The following is a 16864-nucleotide window of genomic DNA, read 5'->3' as shown; positions in this document are numbered from 1 at the left end:
AGGGGCCCTCAACCATTTTCCTTCCGAGCCCTCTACTCCACAACACACTAAAAATCCCATGGCTCCCCCACGCCTCAACAACTGTTCTTCTGCGTATCCAGTGGCATTAGGACCCCTCACGGGGAGACTCAGGTTTTGACTTTCTGCCCTGGGCCCCAGTGAATTTAAGGCTGGCCACGCTCTGCTTGTGGCCCCTGATTAAGAAGCACTGGTGTACAGCTACCCCCGTGGAGAAGAGATGACGGAGAGCAGCGGACAGAGGCATAAGGAGAACCTCCGGCTGGAAGTTGGAGCGAGCCAGCCTTGGACTAGAGATAAAGCGGGTCCCATTAACGGTGTCATTGACCATTTGGAACAACTTGTCTTGGAACATGGTGGGTTTTCCGTGTTTAAATGGAGCCTGGCTCTCTTTCTGAACAACGCGGGGGCCTGGCAGAATGCAATTTTTCCTTTTGATAACTTCGACGGCTAATACCAATGTTTGTTTTTAAGCATTTTAAAAAATCCGATCTGTTTACATTTTCACAGCTGGGAGAAATTACAGGGTTTAAGCATTTTTCTGGTCAATTTAAATGTTCACAGTCGCAGGTAATTACCAAAGGCGGGGGTCAAACAAGGTGGGGGGAGACAGTGCAATTCGGAAAGTTAAAGCTTTGTCACCATTAAACCAGCATCGAAATATACAAAGTGAATACCCTTACATCCCGAGTAAGTTCTCAGCAGAGTTTTTCTTACTTTGCCTGCTGTACATTGCAATCCATTAGCATCTTCAGTCAGTGTGGATACAGTGAGGGACGCAGCCCGAGTGCCTCCTGGCCAGCAATGTGCCATAGGTCGAAGGGCTGCTAGGATCTTGATGCCGGAATTCCAGGGCCTGTGATGCTAACGGGTCGCACGGTTCCCGTACAAATAGGCCTGGCTGGACCGGAAACACTTTCCTTTGTATTCCAGCTTCTACCACCGTCCGACTTTCTCTCGGGACAGCGGCCGTTCAGTTTTCCAGGCTCGCAGGCCTGTGTGTGCGGCCGGCGGCAGCATCGACAGCTGCCCCCTCTCCCCCCCCACCGCATATCACATCTTTTATTACTACAGCAGGGTAGTAACAAGCCCCAGCCAGGCCAAGTGGCAACCCTGCAGGTACCTGTCCCCACCTAGAGATGCCAAAGGGCCTCACAGGCCTAAGACACAAGTCTCTTAACGTGTGATGAAAGGGACCCCCCCTCGGAACAATGGACTGGTCAGGCCGAGAAAGGGCCCAGGTGGACCCAGTTCCAATGGGGGGGATGCGGCCCAGGCCCGCAGTGCTGAGAGGGGGTGGGCAGTGGAGGGCGGGCGGCGTAGGCCTGCGTGCAGAGACCGGGGCAGGCGGTGGGCATGGGCACACATGCACTGAGTGGCACAGTACCCAGCCCTGGGCTGGCAGAGGCTAAAAGTGCCAAGCGCCCGGGGCTGAGACAGGAGGAAGAAATGAGCCCAGGCAAACTCGGTGCCTGGCACAAGCTCACAAGCCATGAGCGTGGCTGGGGGGAGGGATGAGACACCGCGCCCGAGATGGACAGAGAAGTCCAAGCTTCTTGGAACTCGTGTCTTTGCCACGAAGTGTTCTCCATCGGGGACAATCCCTCGCGGGTCGCTCCGCTGAGCCGCACCCTCTCCCTGGACCTAGGTGCGGTGTGGGGGTTGGGTCTCTGCATCCGTCTCCGCTCTCCGTCCGCGTCTGCCTCCGGCAGGGGCTGTGGGTGGAGAAATGCCTCTGGGCTGTGCCAGGGCGGAAGGCAGGAGCCCTGGGGCCATGGGCAGGGCTGGCGTGTGCCACCCACCACAGGCGCAATTAAAACTGGGAAGGCCCTTCCTCACCTGGGCCAGAGCGGAAAGGCCAAGCAGCAGGGCGTGGGGCAGGAAAGCCACGTGCCAGGCAGGGCCCTGGGATGCAGCACAGAAGGGCCCCGGTGGCCCCGGACGCCTGGCCTGATCCCACCTGGGACTGCTCGCGGACGCCCGACTCAGCGACACAATGGGAGTGTGATGCAGCTTCCCCCGTGCCAGGGTTTGCACGGTGAGAGGACGAACAACCCCAGCAGGGCCCGAGCCCTGGGCAAGGACCAGCAGCCCGATCCTGCCTCCGCTGCTGTAACCCGCAGGGCTCTGTGACCACTGGAGCCACGGCCGATTCCCACCAGCTGGGAGGGGTCTGGCCCCATGGACTTCAGTGGGGCCCCGTCCCACTGAGTTCACTGGCGTGCAGCCGTTCTCTCCACCTGGGGATCTGGCCCACGACGCCCCCTGAATTCCTCTCTCCAAGCCGCTGCTGCTGCTATTCCTCTGTTCCTGCTGGGGACAGGGATCTCTGGGCTGGGAGACTCTCCCTCCCGTGCCCCAGCTGCCAGGCACCAGGGAAGTCCCGGGGTGGGGCAGGGCTGAGGGGCTGCCCGCAAGAACCCCAGGCACGGGCCTGCCTGGCTGGGTCCCTGCCTTCTGCCACGTGTGCTGCCTGGCAGTGGGGATGGGGGGATCCCTGGGGATGGGCAGGCCGGGGCAGGCGTCCGTCTGCCTGACTTTTTTCTGGGCCTTGCTCGGGGAGCCAGCTCCATCTAGTGTCCTCTTGGTGCCAAACAAGCCACCGGCCTGGCGGGACGGCCCAGCTGCCACCTCCCTGCTCCGAGCCTCCAGGCCTGGACTGTCTCGCCAGCAGGGCCGTTCCCACGCAGTCGCCTTTCCCCGAGGTCTGGCTGCTCCAGGCCGAGGGCGGGCGCGGGGGGTTCAGAAGCCCCGTGAGTGAGGAGCTGTCAGGCGGGGGTGGGGAGAGAGACGGGCTTTCAAACCCACCAGGCTGCCCAGGTGGGGGGGCTCTGGTTTGAGTATCGGCCCCAGGGCCAGGCTAGGTTTTAATGGCCCCAGAAGGCCTGGCTCGGCCACTGCTTTTAGAGGCCTCAAAGGCCCCAGCCGTTCTCGTCTGCCCCGCTCCATCTCCCAGCTGCGCCCATCATTGTGGTGTCTGGGCACCCGGTGGCTACAGGAATGGGTGTCTCTGTAACAGCCTGGGCTCCATCGTCCCAGGCTGGGGAAAGAGACAGACCTCCCGCCACCGGCTCATGGGCTAAACCAGTGCCCCCAGCAGGAGATCCTGGAGCCTCTGACAGGATCCTGACTGGTTTGGCTGGGAGACCATCAAGTGCCCACCCTTCAGCTCCCCTCTCCCCACTGCTGTGCTGCTCCTGCCCTCTGCCTCCCCCCCGGAGTCTCCTGCTGGCTGTGCAGGGTGGGGAGGCAGAAGAGGGGAATGCTGATGTCAGCAGGTACCCCTGTACCCCATCTCCAGCGAGGGAGCAGGGCGGGGCCTTGCAGAACGGGGGGCTGGAGGTGGGGCAAGGATATTTGGGTTTAAGAGAGATCCTGGACTGACTGACCTTGAAAACGTGACCCTGTGCTTAGGAAGGTTGGAGACCCCTGGTCTAAACAGACAAAGGTTGCGGGGGGCAGGGGAAGGGGAGCGAATACAAGGTACAAGCAAAGGGCCAGGTCATGCATGGTGCTGAGTGCCCTCCAGGCCCAAAGGTTCTGGAAAAATGTGGGGTGCTAAGAGCCACTGACAGGACAAAGACTTGGCCTTAGGGGCGAGTGTATTGAAGAGGGGCAGTTTGGGGTACAGAAAAGGGGATGCGGAGCTGGAAACGAGTGAAGCGATGTCTGGATGATGAGGTTTTATCGGAAAGAGGAACGCAGATTGTGCTCCGCAATTCTACCTTTTTCTGACAGTTTTGTTGGAAGAGGCTTTCCTGAAATTTGGCCTGTCTACACTGGTTCAAATTTCGGAAAAACTCCTCTTTCGGAAGATCCCTTCTTCCTTGTGGAATACAGGGGCTTCCGAAAGAGCACGTCTGCTCTTCCCCCAAAATACCAGAAGAACAGACGCGTTCCCTGGATGCGGCGCAGTTTTGCTGGGATACCTCTGGTATCCCGGAAACCCCCCATAATGTAGACACAGCCTGAGATGCACTGGGCGATCCAAGCAACTGGTGCAAACAGAGGAGGGAGGGAGGGATGTGTCAGAGGATTATGGTGGGAAGAGCAGGTTTCAATCGTGTGATTTGTGGGGGGAAGAACTTTTAAAAAACAAATGAAAAACGATCCAGTCCCACAACCAAGCATGTGTGATTTTCAAGGAGGTTTTTTCCATTTCTAGGGTTGCGCTTTTCTTAGTCGTCCTTTGCACATCGTCCTTTTCCCTTTGAAACTGAAAAGCGGAGGATGGGAGAGCAAAGAACAAGGAAAAAGGAAAAGAAAGGGGAAAATAAACGAGAATTGTCTTGGAGAGGGACAAACCATCCGTCACTTCAAACTCTGCCACATAAACTTGCCAACATAGCAACGTAGCAACCCTCTCCCCAGGCATTTACCCATTTTCCCGTCAGCTCTAAGAGTGGGACGGAACTCAAAGTTCACACACTCGGTCTGTTATCCCGCCAGGGAACTGCAGCCCCTCTGGGGCTAAATTAATTGACTACGGCACTGTCTTTAGGGAGCCGTCCTGCATCTATCAGTAGGAAGCCACAGCAGCCACGGGGTGGCAGTAAAAAGAACGCTTTGCACTTCCATAAATCGCCTCATCTGAAAGATTTACAGACTTGAATCCTCCAGCTGCCCCCTTGCAGTGGGTCTGAATGGCACAGCGGGGGCAGCCCAGAGAGAGGAGGTAGCTTGCCCACAGCAAGTTCGCAGCAAACCAGGGATTAGAAGCGAGGAATCCTGGCTCCTAATTTAATCACAAAATCATCCTTCCTCAACGGCAAAGAAAACCCGTGAATTGACAAGGGGAGGATGAATGGAGCCAAAGGTTCAAGAAAAGTCCCTTAGTGGCAGGATTGGAGGAGAGAAAATCGTAGAATCCTGAACACTGGAACTGGAAGGGACCTCGAGAGTCATCGTGTCCAGTCCCCTGCCCTCACGGCCGGGCCCAGCACCACCTAGACCAGGGGTCTCCAACCTTTTTAACCCCCAGGTCACTTTTTCAATGTGAGTGCAATGTAAGATCTCCCTCAAACCGAAATCCCCTGGCCCCACTTCCTTCCCGCCCCTTCTCCGAGGCCTCGCCCTGCTCAATCCATCTCCCTTCCTTCCCCACGCTCGCTCACTTGCACCAGGCTGGGGCAAGGGGCTGGGTGCCGGAGGGGGTTCAGGGCTGGGACGGGTTCAGGAGGCAGGCTCTGGCTGGGCATCATTGAACTGAGATGGCTTCCGGGTGCTGGAGCAGTGGAGTTAAGGCAGCTCACCGCTGCCCTGGCCCTGCACCGCTCCTGTATATGCTACTGTACCTGCTTTTAGCAGTGGCTCCATGGCACCACATCTACAGGCACTGAGCCCACAGTTCTACTGGCCACGGTTCCCCATTACTGACAATGGGAGCTGCAGGAGCGGTATCTGCAGGCAAGGACAGCGTGTGGAGAGCCCCTGCTCCGCCTCTCTCAGGGGCTGCAGGGACACGCCAGCCACGGCCAGGAGCAGCGGTTACCACGGGGATGATTACTGCAGCCACGCCAGGTTAGGCACGTTAGAACCCACCACTCAAAGAACGAAATGCAAGTGAGAGAGGAATGAAAAGGATGAAATGCACAGGCCAGTCAGACCCCCAAACTAACCCACTTTGCAAGCAGTAAAAGTAGTAACAGCAAGCCCCCCCCCCCCCCCCCGGGTGCATTGGGTCGGGAGATGAGAGGGAAGGACAGTGTGTGTTTGGGAGAGTGACAGAGACACAGTGTGAGAGTGACAGAGATTTGCATTGACAAGCCCCCTCCATCCCCTTCTCTGTGTGGAGCCGGGGTACGGGGGGGGGGGGAGAAGGACACCCTGACATCAGCGCCCTCCTCTCCCTCCACCCTGCACAGCAAGCAGGAGGCTCCCGGGGGGCAGCCCCAAGGCAGAGGGAGGGAGCAGAATGCCAGAGGGTGGAGGGTGACTGAAGTGCCCGCACTTGGTAGCTTTCCTGGCCAAACCAGTCGGGATCACCTGGCAGAGGCTCCGAAATCTACTGGTAGATCCTGATCTAGCGGTTGGTGACCACTGATCTAGATCATCCCTGGTAGATGCCCATCTACCCTGCCCTTCAATATCTCCAGGGATGGAGATTCCACAACCCCCCTAGGCAACTCATCCATGTTTCACCACCCTGTCCGTTAGGAAGTTTTTCTAATGTCCAACTTGAACCTCCCTGGCTGCAGTTTAAGCCCCATTGCTTCTTGTCCTGTCCTCAGAGGCCCAGGAAGAACAATTCCCCCCCCCCCTCCTTGTAACACCCTTTTAGATACTTGAAAACCCCTCTCACGTCCCCTCTCAATCTTCTCTTTTCTAAACTAAACAAGCCCAGTTCTTTCAGTCTCCCCTCAGAGCTCATGTTCTCTAGACCTTTCATCATTCTTGTTGCTCTTCTCTGGACCCTCTCCAATTTCTCCACATCTTTCTTGAAATGCGGTGCCCAGAACTGGACACAAGACTCCAGCTGAGGACTAACCAGCACAGAGCAGAGCGGAAGAATGACTTCTCGTGTCTTGCTCACAACACTCCTGTTAATGCAGCCCAGAATCATGTTTGCTTTCTTTGCAACAGCATCACACTGTTGACTCACATTCAGCTTGTGGTCCACTATGACCCCTAGATCCCTTTCTGCTGTGCTCCTTCCTAGACAGTTGCTTCAGACAGAAAGTTCAAGGGAAAGTGTCAGGTAGATTTATGTGATAGAGGCAACATGACTTAATGAATGAAGCAGGAGAGTGGGGGTCTGGATTCTAACCCTAACCCTGATTCTGCCACTGGCCTACTGGAAGACCTCAGGCAAACTGCTTCACCGCCCCATGCCTCAGTTTCCCCGTCTGTATAACTGGGAGAATGATATTGCCCTTCTGGGTAAAACCTGTGATATCTACTGTGGAGAAGTGCTCTGTAAAAGGCAGGCAGAGTGGTCGTTAATTATGTTTATTTGCATTGGAGTTGCAGTTCTGGCCTTACAGAGGTTCTGGGGTTGCTTGTATCAGGTAGAGCACAAACACAGGGGAAGGCTCAGCCACCTTGAGGATCCTGTTGCTGAATTTTAAGGAGTGTTTGGTTGACTCGATTTCTCCCTTTTACACCTGCATTCATAGCAGTGGCTCCTGGCACCTGTAAGAGCCAGTCCCAGGCAAGACTGGCCAAGCCAGTGGGAGCGGCACGGAGCCAAAAGGGAGCCTGAATATAGCCCTGCTTGTCTTGGAGGAAATGACTCAGGCCGGCCTGGCTCAGGACAGCTCCGGATGGCTTGGCTGGGGTGGGGGGGACGCTGCGGGGACCAGCTCCTTCCTGGCTGCAGGGCAGAGCGCGAAGATGGGCTGTGGGAACGCTTCGGAGGAGCGTGTCGTGTGGACAGGCTGGGGCAGCTTCGGCTGCCAGGCAGGGAAGGGCTCCAGGCCCTGTCTGTTGCTGTTGCTGTTGCTGTCTCAGGCGCTCACGCACTTTGTCCCCTGGAGTTATCGATTGCAGGTGTGACAAAAAGCTGCATTGTGGTCAATGCGTCTTACAAAGACTTCCTGCCCGGGGCGGGGGGAGGACAGCACAGCCTCCTAGGCTATGAGGTGACCTCAGCAGCCAAGCAGAACAGCATGTACTCGGCGGATGCGCCGTGCAGTGAATGGCTCCTCAGCCGGGGCCGGGGCACAGAACGTCCCTCATGGGATGGGTTTCCTGAGGCTGGCTGGGGTCACAGGGAGGTAGAGGCTGCTACTAACATAAGAGCATAAGAGCGGCCAGGCTGGGTCAGACCAAAGGCCCATCTCGCCCAGTGTCCTGTCTGCCCACAGCGGCCAAGGCCAGGTGCCCCAGAGGGAGGGAACAGAACAGGGAATCATCAAGTGATCCCTCCCCTTTAGCCCATTCCCAGCCTCTGACAAACAGGCTAGAGACACCATCTCTACCCACCCTGGCTAATCGCCACTGATGGGCCTGTCCTCCATGAATTTATCTAGCTCGTTTTTTAACTCTGTTAGGCTGTGTCTAGACTACATGCCTCTGTCGGCAGAGCCATGTAGATTAGACAGATCAGCAAAGGCAAATGAAGCCGCGATTTAAATGATCGCGGCTTCATTTACATTTACATGGCTGCCGCGCTGAGCCGACAAACAGCTGATCAGGTGTTTGTCCGCTCAGCGCGCTAGTCTGGACGCTCCCCTGCCGACATCAAAGCCCTTTGTCGGCAGCCCCGGTAAACCTCATCCCACGAGGAATAACGGGGCTGCCGACAAAGGGCTTTGATGTTGACAGGGGAACGTCCAGACTAGCGCGCTGAGCGGACAAACAGCTGATCAGCTGTTTGTCGGCTCAGCGCGGCAGCCATGTAAATGTAAATGAAGCCGCGATCATTTAAATCGCGGCTTCATTTGCCTTTGCTGAACAAACAAATCTACATGCCTCTGCCAACAGAGGCATGTAGTTTAGATGTACCCTTAAAGTCCTGGCCTTCACAACATCCTCTGGCAAGGAGTTCCACAGGTTGATTATGCGCTGTATGAAGGAAAACTTTGTTTTAAACCTGCTACCTATGAATTTCATTTGGTGACCCCTAATTCCTATGGGAACAAGTAAACAACTTTTCCTTATTTGCTTTCTCCACTCCAGTCATGATTTTATAGACCTCTATCATATCCCCCCCTTTGTCTCCACTTTTCTAGGCTGAAAAGTCCCAGTATTTTTAATCTCTCGTCATATGGCAACTGTTCCAAACCTCTCATTATTTTTGTTGCCATTTTCTGAACTTTTTCCGATGCCAACACATCTTTTTTGAGATGAGGTAGGCACAGTTGTACACGGTATTCAAGATGTGGGCAAACCACGGATTTATACAGAAGCAGTAAGATATTTTCTGTCTTATTCTCTATCCCTTTCCTAGCGATTTCTAACATTCTCTTTGCTCTTTTGCCTGCCGCTGCACAGTGAGTGGATGTTTTCAGAGAACTACCCACAAGGACGCCGAGATCTCCCTTGAGTAGTTGTAGCTAAATTAGTCCCCATCATTTAGTAGGTAGAGCTGGGAGGCTGTTTTCCAACGGGCGTTACTTGGCATTTATCAGCACTGATTTTTACCCACCATTGTGTTGCCACTCACCTCATTTGCAAGGTCCTTTTGAAGCCTTCGCAGGCTGCTTTGTTCTTACCTGCCTGGAGCAGTTCGGTATCATCTGCACCTACTTGGCCTCTCTCTAGAGCAGGGAATCAGAGCTGAAATCTTGGGGGCCAGGGCTGTTCCCACCCCACAACTCGCAGGACAACGAGTTTAGTCCAGGTATCTTCACAATACCAGACTGCTGATCTGACGGGTGCCCTCCAGTCCCCAGCGGGGGGACCATTTGACCCCCCAGAGCTAGCGTGAGTGTGTCTGCCAGCTGGACACTTGGCACTAAGGAGCCGTAACACAGGACCCTGACACACCCTGCCTCGCGGTGACGAGAACGGAGTCTGGCTCCTCCAGTGCAGCTCCCGAGCCGGCTGTCGGCTTCTCTCCCAGGCCAGGTCCCTGCGGTGCTGTTTGCAGCCTGGCCGACCTGCCCTTGGGCAGGGGCTGTCTCGGGGCTCCCCCCCCCCAGGATCCAGGGTGCACATGGAACGATAGCGCACGTGCGGTGACCCTGGCGTGGGCCGGGCCCTGCAGCTCAGTGCTCGCCTGCTGATGGATTTACAAGGTTTCGCCGTACCAGGCTGCAGCTGCTCAGCTCTTGGCGTTGCTGGCTGCTCCTGGCGCCGGTAGCGTAACTACCCGAGAGGGATCCAGGTGCTGGCTCCAGATTTCTGCAGCCAGATGCATTCCCAGCCCTGAAGCTGGGAATCCCTGGGCCGGGCTTTCCCCGGCAATGCTGCGCAGAACCCACAGCTGGGGCGGGGGCTATAAATCACCAGGGTGCTCCAGGGTGGCTCAGAGATGTAGAGGCTGGAAGAGAGTCTAGTCTGGCCAGCTGCGGCTCACAGCCCCTGGCCTGCCCTGTGTAGCCTCTCCAGCAGCCCAGGGCGCCACGTAGAGCCACCCCCAGGCTGCTCCAGGTTACTGCGCTCTTGCCCCACCACGCCCCCCACTGAGGGCAGCACATGCAGCTGAGGGGCAGGGGGGTCTGACGCTGCGCCCCCCACTGAGGGCAGCACATGGGGCAGGGGGGTCTGACGCTGGCCTGCCCTGCCCAGGCGCGTTCCCCGGCGGGTGGAAGCAGTGCACTGGCTCTCCAGCAGCATGCGGGCCGGAGCCTGCAGCCTTCACCTGTTCTGGGAGCATCCCTGGATTTGACAGCAGCCAGGGCCCGGGGCTGCCGGATCGGGCCCTTTGGTGTGTCTGTCCCTGGAATAAGCCTGGGTCTGACCGGCTCTCTGCTCAATCACAGCTGGGGTCCAGCAGGCCGGGAGAGGCTGGGTATTCCGGCCGGGCCCCTTTGCTGCTGTGTGGACCAGCCCCTTGAGCCGGCGCTGGGGGGACGTCCCCCCTTGCCTGGGCAGGTGGCATCAGGTGGGACGGGCAGCTGCACGGCCTCCGACGGGCTCGGTGGGAGTGGGCCGCTTATCAGCCCATCGCATTCCTGGCGTGCCTCCCCGTGCGGGGGAGGGGAGGCACCCGCTTCAGGCGTATTTTTAAATGCTCTTTAATATCCTGTGCTGTCTGCTGGCGGCTCTCCGGCCCCGCTGGGCCCTGCCACGCAGCCCTCGGCGCACACAGGAGCCCGGCACGCTGCCGCCAGCACCCTGCACTGGTGCCTGCCACGAGCTGGGGGTGACTCAGTTCTGGGGGGCAGGGCTAGGGAGAGGCTCTTAAAGGGGGCTGATTCTTAGCAAGCTCTGAGCACCTGCTCCCTGAAAAGCAGGGCAGGGCCCTTTGAAGGCACCAATGCGTGGGCCCACCTGAGACATTCATTGCTTCTGAAAATCGTGGTGACTTCCTAACTGCCTGGGAACAGCATCCTGGGTCTTCATTTGGCCCGTGTCAAAAGCTGGAGTCTCACTGGCTAGACTGGAGAGGAGAAGCCCTTACTACCCACTGCCTGCCCTGGCCGGGGCTGCCGCGCGTCTGCCTTGCAGGCCGTGGGAGATTGCAATGGGAAATGCCCCCAAAGCAGGGTGCAAACCGGCGGTTAGTCATCTGCGCTCTCAAATCCCACTGACCGTCCCAGGCCTTTGCCACGGGATGGGGCCTTCCCAAGTGTCTCGGCTGGACCACCTGCTGGGGGCTGATTTTCAGTTGCCTCACGGCCCAGGTTGGGGCTCAGGACCCTGTAGTGCCAGGCGCCGGGCGCCCATGTAGCAAAAAGATAGTTCCAGCTCCGCCACTGACTTGCCATGGGGCCCTGGGGGGAGCCATGTCCCCCGCCCATTTGGCTTCAGTACTGAGTCACTTGACTGCGGCTGTCGTCCCTTTGCCCAGCAGGGACCCGGGCCGTGCAGACCTGGTGCACAAAGGGGGCACAGGAGAGGCTTATTTGAAAAGTGCTTTCAGCCCCTGAGACTGGAGGAGACAACAGCCGTGTGCCCTGGAAGCCGGGTGTTTCAGCAGCCGCTCAGGAGAGAGGCAAAGGCCACCCAGCTGATCAGCAGAGCGCCCACAGCTGGATTTTGTTTTTGCGGGTGGTGCCCATTTGCACCTGCCTCGGTGCACAGGACAAAATTTATTCTGCAAGTGGATGGGAAAGCTCAGGGCGCGAGAGAAGGCGGCAGCGTGCCCTAGGGCCCTAGGGTTGGAGGGACCCGCGCGGCAAGGGCGAGGCCAGGATCACCGACCCGCTCAGCTGGGACGATGGGACGGGGCAGCTCTCGGCGCTGCTCTTGCAGGAGCTACATTTCCCTCCAACCCCCTTGCCAGAGATCTCTGCGCTCCGGGCTTCTTTGACAGGACGGGGCCTGCCAGCTCCCTCCTGCCCCGACACGTCTGGGGCCGGGGCGGGAGCTATTCCCTGGGGGGGAGGGGAGAGCACAGGGAGGTGGACCAAACTGCCACGAACTAGCTGCGTTGGGCCCCATGGGCCTGATTCTGTTCTCCCTCGGGCTGGCTCCAAAGCCCCCTGGGGCCAGTGCCAGAGTCCCGCTGAGTCCCCCTCGGGCAGCACGGGGCCCACGGCTGATCCGTCAGGCTGGGAGCACAGGCAAGAGGCCAGGCAAGCGGGACAGAGCGGAGGGAGCCGGCTGCTGCCTGGCTCCAGTGGCCCGGGAAATGCAGGGCCCTCGCCCCGCCCCAGCCTCGCTCTGAGTCACTGTGGGGCCGCAGGTAAACCCAGACCTGGCCCTGGCTGACTCAGGGGCCCGAGGTCCTTCCTGCAGGGAGCCTGGTTGACTCAGCTGGGGCCTAGCTACTCAGTAGCCAGGGCTTCCGGCTCCCTGGCATCTCGGTTCTGCCCCCGCCTCAGGGATCCCCTCTGGGTCCCTCGTAGGCTCCAGGCTGGGACGGGCCAAGCGCACAGGCAGCCGGCTGGCAGCTTGGAGCCAGCGTGGCGAGGATGCTGGCAGGAGCGAGGGGAAAGCTGGGGCAGTCACTGTCCCCGCCGTGTCCCTGGCTCTCCCCGTCTCGGAAGGGGGGACCCCAGGCGCTCCTCTCGGCCTCTTGCCTCCTCCCGGTGCCATCCAGCCTGCTTCCTACACCCCCCGGGCTGGGCCCAGCCGCCCGCTTGCTGAGCAGGACGGACCCCGGCACGCGCTCAGCGGGAGCTTTCTTGCCCCCCGTTGCAGCCGAGGGCCCCAGGGGCGAGGGGCAGGAGGCCTGGAGGTGACAGTTCAGCGATGAGCCGCTCGTTATCCCCTGGGGCAGGGGAGGGGGGAGGGGGACGCGCGCTCCCCTAGCAGAGCGATCCGGGGGCCGTTTTCACCCTCTCAGGCCGGTAAAAGGGCTGGAGGGGCCCGGCTGGAGGCCAGGGTGTGGCCGGGACGCCCCTCACTGGCTGTTCTCTGCAGGGTCTGCGATGCCTCGGCACCAGGGAGCACAAAGCTCCCCCCTCCAGCCCTCTCCCAGGGCAGCAGCTGCGCAGGTGAGACTTGGGCCCTGAATCTCAGCAAACTCGCCGCACGCCCCCCGGAGGTGCTCAAACCAGCCCTGGCCTGGGACGGGCTTTCTGGCCTTTCCCCTCCCAGGAGGGGTCAAAATCAGCAGAACCTCGGCGCAACCTTCACTCTGCCCCATGCCACACACCCGCTGCTGCGGGGGGTGCAGGGATCACAGCGCCACAGGCTCGCCTCAGGAGGGCTCTGGCAGGTCGCTAGTTAATGCAGCAGCAGCGCCGTGGCTCTGGTTTCACTGCCTGCTCCCCTCCGTGCTTCCCGTCGCCCATCCCCGTCTTCCTCGCATCCGGCACCCCCTCCCCCAAGGGAAAGGAGCTGGTCTCTCCCCAGGAACACAGCCCAGAGAGGCTGCCGCTGGAAATATCCTCTGCAGATGAGCCGGGATAAGGAAGAGGAGCTGGGAGCGATGCCAGGAGGGGCACTGGGGCAGGATTCCCACAGGCTGGGAAGGTCTCTCCGTTCCCAGCTCCCGTGCCAGGGAAGCGAGTGGGACCCGGATCTCCCCCGTGGGATCGCAGCCGGGCTGTTTGCTCGGCGGGCCCACAGGGCTGCTGAAAAACAAGCAAAGCTCCATTCGCCAGAACTAAATCCCCCTGCAGCCGGGGCTTCCGCAGCGCTTCGGGGCCGCTGGGCTCCTCCTGCCGGGAGCAGAACGTGCCTGGGCTCCCCGCGAGTGCCAGCAGGCCTAGCAGGCCCGTCGGTCCTCGGGCAAAGGAGGGGGAGGGGGCCACAAGCCACCACCTGCTTCCGCTAGCCAGCGAGTGCATGAAGGAGGCGGGGTCCTGCAGACGCTTCCCCCGGGGCCCGCTTCATGGATGGCATCACCTGACCCTAGTTCTGCCCAGGCCTTGGTCCCTGCGTGCCCGGCTTCCACCCGCCTCCCGCAGCTGATCGCAGTAGGAGCGAGTGAGGCCTTTGGAAAGCCAAAGGGTCCTTCCCTGGAACCCAACATCGCCGGGACGCCACCCGCCCCCGCCCAGGCCGGCCAGGACAACGGGCTTCTCTCGGCCACGGCTCCGCCTAAGATTTTGTTCTCATGGATGTAAACAGGCGGCCCAATTCCCTCCAAGCGGGGGGGGGGGGGTCTTCTTTGTCTTCTACCTAGGGGACCCCTCCTCCCCGTTGTTGTGTCAGCTCAACTGCCCCCTCCCCCCCGTGCTGCTCCCTTGTCGAGCTCTCGCCCCGTTAGGACCATGTGCCCTGGTGGGTAAATGGACACCCGCTGGCGTGACACACAATGTGTCATTTACACCCAACAGAGGGGCAGATGGAAAAAATATCTCCTGGCTGACGGGACAGAAAACCATCTTGTCACCAGTTTGGCTACAGCCTTTGCCATGTGGGGCCTGGCCTGGTGTCTGTCCTTCCTGTGGGGCCTGGCCTGGTGTCTGTCCTTCCCGTGGGGCCTGGCCTAGTGTCTGTCCTTCCCGTGGGGCCTGGCCTGGTGTCTGTCCTTCCCGTGGGGCCTGGCCTGGTGTCTGTTCTTCCCGTGGGGCCTGGCCTAGTGTCTGTTCTTCCCGTGGGGCCTGGCCTGGTGTCTGTTCTTCCCGTGGGGCCTGGCCTAGTGTCTGTCCTTCCCGCGGGGCCCGGCCTGGTGTCTGTCCCTCCCGTGGGGCCCGGCCTGGTGTCTGTCCCTCCCGTGGGGCCTGGCCTGGTGTCTGTCCTTCCCGTGGGGCCTGGCCTGGTGTCTGTCCTTCCCGTGGGACCCGGCCTGGTGTCTGTCCTTCCTGTAGGGCCTGGCCTGGTGTCTGTCCTTCCCGTGGAGCCTGGCCTGGTGTCTGTCCCTCCCGTGGGGCCTGGCCTGGTGTCTGTCCTTCCCGTGGGGCCTGGCCTGGTGTCTGTCCCTCCCGTGGGGCCTGGCCTGGTGTCTGTCCTTCCCATGGGGCCTGGCCTGGTGTCTGTCCCTCCCGTGGGGCCTGGCCTGGTGTCTGTCCTTCCCGTGGAGCCTGGCCTGGTGTCTGTCCCTCCCGTGGGGCCCGGCCTGGTGTCTGTCCTTCCCGTGGGACCCGGCCTGGTGTCTGTCCTTCCCGTGGGGCCCGGCCTGGTGTCTGTCCTTCACGACGACATGAACAAGCCATGGGAACTCAGCTCTGGCTTGAGGCCCAAGGGGACCCTCTCGGGTGACCCGGAAAGCACAGGCCAGAACCGGGACACGCCTGTGACCTCCCGCCAGCCGGCGTGAAGGGAGTCTTGGCCCTCGGCCCCCAAGAGCTGCTGATCTTGCCCCTCCACCTCAAAGCAAATCCCTGCGTGTTCCGCGCCCCAGGGCCTGCCGGCTGAGCTTGGCTGGGGATGCTTTAGCCTTTTCCCAGCTGCTCTCATGAGTGGGGTCGCCTCTCCCGCCCAAGATGTGGGGTGCACCTGAGCTGGAAACTCCAGGGAGGGCTACAGCCAAGCCCCTGCATGGCAAATCCAGCCAGGTCTGGGCTGCGTCCCCAGAGGGAAACCAGGACAGTCTCCTCCCTCCCCTGCCCCCCCGCCCCCCGTGCAGGACCAGGAACCCAAGCCCCTCCCACCATGCAGGCCCCCCTGTTCCAGGACCCCCACACTGTAATCTGAGCCCCCCCACAGCCGCGCCCCTTGGCAGCCCTGGCCTCCAGGCACGGTGCTCACGCACTTCAGGAAGGGCGTCTCTTTCCCGGGGAATGAGGTCATGGAGGAGTTTGCTGGGGGGGAGCGAAAAGGGGGGGTGCTTGGGGGGCACTGCCAGGCGGTTCCAGGCCCAAAGGGGGTGTGGAGGGATTGAGGCTGGATCCATTGCGGGGGGAGGGGAAGTGAGTCACTTTGCTACAGGCCCGGGAGTGCTGGGGGTCGGCTGGCGCAGGGAGAGGAAATGGGACGGGAGCCAGGGCAGGGCAGGGCAGCGAGGTAGCGGCAGGATATGCAGGTGGCAGGGTGCCCACTGGTGCTGGCCCGCGCGGGCAGCTGGCTCTGATTGGCCAGTAACCCTCCTGCCAGAGCCCTGCGAGGATCCAAAGGCTGGAGGGGGATGTGTGTCCCTGCCTGCGACCTTTTGCAGTGCGGGGCTCGGGGGGCTGGGGGACTGGGCCTGTGGCTGCCACTGTCGGCAGACAGGACACTGGGCCGGACAGACCTTTGGTCTGGCCGCTCTGATGCCCTCCCTGCAGCGCCCGGCGTGGGAAGGTGGAGCAGCGCGGCGTGCAGGCAGGAGCGGCTTCTCCCTGGCCCGCGCCGCATGTAAGGCCGGGGGTGCAAGGCCAGGAGCCCGTGGTAGGTGTGGAGATGACCAGGGCAATGGGGAGTCGTTCCACTGGCCTGTGTCTCCACCGGGACGAGCCCAAAGTCCAGTCGCACTCCACAAGCGCGGGGCCTCTGAGAATCCAGCCTCACGTTCGCCCCCTCACTGCTCCAGAATTCCAGCAAGGGCAGCATTTCAAATCCACCAAGGTGGGGCCCGCCAGCCGGCCTCCCACACCCACGGGCATGCTCAAACATTTGGAAAGTGGGCAGAGCTCCTAAAGCCCTAGCCTGAAAGGGCCCTTGCGACGTGAGAGTAAGGGTGTGTAAAACACGTGGCTGAAAGGAGAAACAGATAAGAGAGAAGGAAAGGCTGGGGCGTGGAGTCTGCAGTTTGGTGCTACCTCCACCACCACTGGCTTCAGACTAACTTCCATGCCTCAGTTTCCCCACTTGCAATTCAGGACATTGTGACACATGACTGGTATATGCAAAATGCTTTAACATCTTTCCATGAAATGGGTCAGAGTGCTGGCCTTCTAGGACTTGACACGTGTCATGGTGTGGCATTCTGAGTCCATTCAGACCTCAGTGGAAACAGAACTCAGCTCCAAAAACATGAGCCTCT

This window comes from Pelodiscus sinensis, chromosome 29 (assembly GCF_052426305.1).
Source record: "Pelodiscus sinensis isolate ZL-2025 chromosome 29, ASM5242630v1, whole genome shotgun sequence".
Lineage (NCBI taxonomy): Eukaryota > Metazoa > Chordata > Testudines > Trionychidae > Pelodiscus > Pelodiscus sinensis.
This window is presented reverse-complemented; position numbering follows the sequence as displayed.